The sequence below is a fragment of the Sinocyclocheilus anshuiensis genome, unplaced genomic scaffold (genome assembly GCF_001515605.1).
Source record: "Sinocyclocheilus anshuiensis isolate Anshui unplaced genomic scaffold, SAMN03320099.WGS_v1.1 scaffold476, whole genome shotgun sequence".
Taxonomy (NCBI): Eukaryota; Metazoa; Chordata; class Actinopteri; order Cypriniformes; family Cyprinidae; genus Sinocyclocheilus; species Sinocyclocheilus anshuiensis.
Window position 1 is genome coordinate 1,498,364 of NW_015554139.1, and position 4,404 is coordinate 1,502,767.

At 37.9% G+C, this 4,404-nt stretch overlaps 1 pseudogene; it reads left to right on the top strand.

Annotated features, from left to right (window-relative positions):
- The window catches only part of LOC107670438 (protein sidekick-2-like), a 143,277-nt pseudogene that overhangs the window by 121,626 nt on the left and 17,247 nt on the right, over nucleotides 1-4,404 (top strand).

Genomic DNA, 4,404 nt, shown 5'->3' on the forward strand with positions numbered 1-4,404 from the left:
TTATATAATCCCCCTAATATAATGGCAGGGGAAACACTTTTATTTTTTTTTTATTTTTTTTTTTTTTTTCTAAAAATATTTCAGCGATCAAGTCATGTTTGTTTTCTGTTGTTTAGAATCAGAACTAGAAATGCCAGGTTCACAAATGAATCACTTTTTTTATCTAATTGCTCACATGGGTTTGCAAAAATGTCTGAAATTGTCCACCATTAAAGGTACAGTATGTTTACAGAACAATGATGTACTAAAAACAAAAAAGTCTTTCCTTTCCTTTTTGAAAAGTTTTGCGTACAGATGACAACTTTGTCAAAATGATCCCCATTCAAACAGATCCACAAAAATGATGAAAAACGCTGTATTATGCATGCCAGGCCAGTAGTTGGCAATGTCACTTTGTAAAGAAACTCTACATGTCTGCGCATATACCTTTAGATTGAACATGTAATACGCATGCACATTATGTCAGTGTTTTCACAATTTCACGTTTTTGTAGTTTACACAGATGATAACGGTATCGTTTTCAAAAACTTGCACTTTGAAAAACGTTTTCAAAAGTTTGCATTTTCAGGCCCCTCAAAATGCCGTTGTCGTGTAAGTTTAAGGGATACTTCACTCAAAAAAGAAAATTAGCCCATTATTTACTCACCCTCAAGCCATCCTAGGCGTATATGACTTCCTTCTTTTAGATTAATCCAATCAGAGTTTCTGTATATTAAAAATTGTCTTTGATCTTTCAAGCTGTTTAATAGCAGTCAGCGGGTGTTGCATGCATCAGTCCAAAAGAAGTGAAATGAAGCGCATCCATCCATAATAAAAAGTGCCTCACACGGCTCTGGGGGGTGAGCGAAGGCCTTCTGTAGCGAATCGATGCGTTTTTTTTGTAAGAAAAATATCCATATTCAAAACGTAATAATCACTTTAATCTAGCTTGCGCCAACAGTTGTGCACGGAAGCAGCTCCAGGCGGATGACGTATGAGGTCGGCGTTGCGCATGCGCCGGTGAGTCTCGCAAAAACACATCAAATGTTTTCAGTTTTTTGCTAAAAATTATGTTGTGCAAACGATCCCTCCGTTTGATTTATTAGAACAGTTCACTCACTCATTGAATCGTTTGCAGCCGTTTTGACATCCGAAGTAGTAGTGGGATATTTTATAAGACAGGTGAAGTGGATTTTTACTAATAATCCATTGTAGGAATGACTCTGTACAGCAGGTAAAGATGGAAAAAAACTAAAGGCTAAAAACGCCCCTGCTTTGAACGCCCCCTATGCTGCACTACACAACTCTAGTCAGTTACCTCAGAAAATAATTCTGAATCATCTGTCAGTTTGAACAAACAAACAAATAATGTAACAACTATTGTTTATAATGTAATGGCTATTATTTGAGCTGGTCAACACAGCAAAATTGACTAAACCAATAAGGTGAGTTTGTGACAGCCTGACAAAGCCAATATACTATTATTGTGTAATCTTGGGGATAGTGATGGTTCTTTCAAAATAACTGACCAAAATTAGAAATTTTATAACAACTGCTTAGAAATGCCCTAGCAACCAGAATACTACAGCAACCATCTATCAATGCCTTAGCAGCCACCTTAGTAACCCTTATGTAACCTTCAAGCTTTAAACTTTTCTTCGGGCTGCCCAAGTATTCACTACAAAAGGCTTAGGCTATATAACTTTCAAACATCAAACCAATCTTCAAACAGTTTTAAACTTTCAAGCGAAGCTTTGTCAAACCAATATTCAAAGTATGTCTTGACAAACTTTACCTTTTAAGTTGTTTTTGCAGTTCCGTTTTGTGCAACTAGTGGTGCATAAATTATATGTTGCAACTTTAAGCTTGTTGATACAAGATTAGTGCGACAACTGTAATATCCAACTCCTGTCATGACCACGTAAAGCCAGTAAACCCTTTAACGTTCACATGTTACGTGGAAGGGCTATTTACATAAATACATCCACAGGAATTACGGCTTAAACACACAACTTCATAAACAGAACAACAAGTTAATAAACAGAAGTACCACTACTTACAAGACAGATTTAGGCAACTTTACAGCTCAAATAACATATTTTTGTACAGAAGAATACTATATGCGTTTTAAAGGTGCATTGAGTAGCTAGCATTAGCATCACTGGAGTTAAACGCTGCACTGCCATCTATGGACTTGGATCAGTATTATATTCTATGTAAATTAGCATTTTATGTAAATTTCACAGATACTAATAATCTGTTTATGTCAGTCTTTGTGTCTTCTGAATTCAGGGCTTTTCGGCCATACAGGTACTGATTATATGATTTAAAGCGACAGACGTCATCATAAACTTATCGTTCTTGGTGTGAATATGCCAAGAAAGCCTCATTCTTCTATTCTATTCTATTAGAATAGAATAATGAGTAGGTGACTAAGTGGTACTTAGTCTGATAGACTGATTTAATCAGACATGGTCAGGCTTGGTCTGAAAAGTTTGAGGACCGCTGCTTTAAAATATTAAAGGGTTAGTTCATCTCAAAATGAAAATTAGGCTGCGTTTTACTCACCCCCCATGCATCCTAGGTGTATATGACTTTCTTCTTTCAGACGAATCCAGTCGGAGTTATATTCAAAATTGTCTTTGATCTTTCAAGCTCTATCGTTGAGTACAACGATAGAGCTTGAAAGATCAAAGACAATTTTTAATATAACTCCGACTGGATTCGTCTGAAAGAAGAAAGTCATATACACCTGGGATGCCTCGGGGGTGAGTAAAACGCAGCCTAATTTTCATTCTGAGGTGAACTAGCCCTTTAAGCTTGATAGCCCATCAGATTTACATCTTCTGAAATTATTAATTTGTGCGATTTGTGATCTGTCTTTCTAGATTTATTATTGGGAGTTTCAGCTGCAGAATGAGACAGAGCGACTCCGCACTCTCTTTCTGCCGGAGCTGAGCGTGAAGCTGAAGAACTTGACTGGCTACACCACTTACATGATCAGCGTGGCTGCTTTCAACGCAGCGGGGGACGGTCCACGCTCGCTGCCCACCAGAGGGCGCACTCAGCAAGCAGGTGATTCTCTGGACACAAGTCCATGCAAAATACATCAATCAACAAGCAGTGACCTTCATACTAAGACCGTTTAGTCTGAAATGCTTTGGGAAAATATTCTAGATCTTTGAATCCACTGTTTTCCCAAAGCTCCCTGCTGAAAAGGTTATTAATTTACAATTGGACGGATCACATCATACGGATTGCATCAGGGCTGTGATGTTAGATTGTGAAGGAGATGGGTTGTCTCTGAGTATTGGGGGTTAGTGTGTAGGAACGGAAGCTCATGACAGTTCGTTTAGGATGGGGAGCTGGGAACTGGGTTGGAGAAAATGGGCCACATATTGAGGAAGTGCTTTTTGGCAGGTCAGCATAAGGAGAACTGCATTCCAAGCGATTGAGAAAAGTTAATTCAGCCTTTTCCGCTCCCTTAAAGACTGTGACAGTATAGTGAGGAAGGAACAATGAGAACAGTACAAGCGAGACTGAATCTTGGCTCAGCTTACACTAAGACACTGGGAGATGAGCCAACACAAGCCCCCGTGCCAATCTTCCGGAAGGCAAACAAACTCCTTATATTACTGCAACATTACCCTAACAGAAGAAGAGTGCCTAAATATATATGTGCTGAGAAGTTTTATATATATATATATATATATATACACAGTATATACAGTCAAACCAAAATTTATTCAGACACCTTCAACATAACACTGTTAAAAAGTTAAAGTTATATTCAGAATGGATGCATTACATTGATCAAAAGTGACTGTAAAGATGAAAAATTGATCATTGTTTTCAAGCAAGGTTCAACTGTTTTCAACACTGATAATAATAAGAAATGTTTCTTGAGCAGCAAATCAGCATATTCCTGTGCTTGCAAAGTAACAAACAAATAGTTTGAAAATGTCATTTCAGCTTAGGTTTTAGTGTTTGCCTTTGCTTCCACACAAATTAAAGCATAGAATTAAATGCATCGTTATAGGCCATGGTCAGAAGTATATGTATATACTAAATGAAAGAGAACACGTACAAAGATGTTTTAAACTGTATGTTATACTGTTGTCACGTGATCTCATTGTGTTGTATGTATCAAATCTGATCAAATAATGGGCAAAAAAACTAATTGCTAAAATTATATCTGGCACATTCATCACATTGAAAATGGGAGGTCAAGTCACGTGCATCACATTGCACAGTCTCATACTGGACAACTTAGCAATGTAGATCAATCAGGTTTTTTATGCATACAGAAAATGTGCATACTACTGCATATGTAACCCCTCTCTCCCGGGTCCTCACCACCACACCTCGTTCTTGTTCCGAGTGGGTCTCGAACCCGGGTCTCCGGCATGGGAGGCGGACGCACTA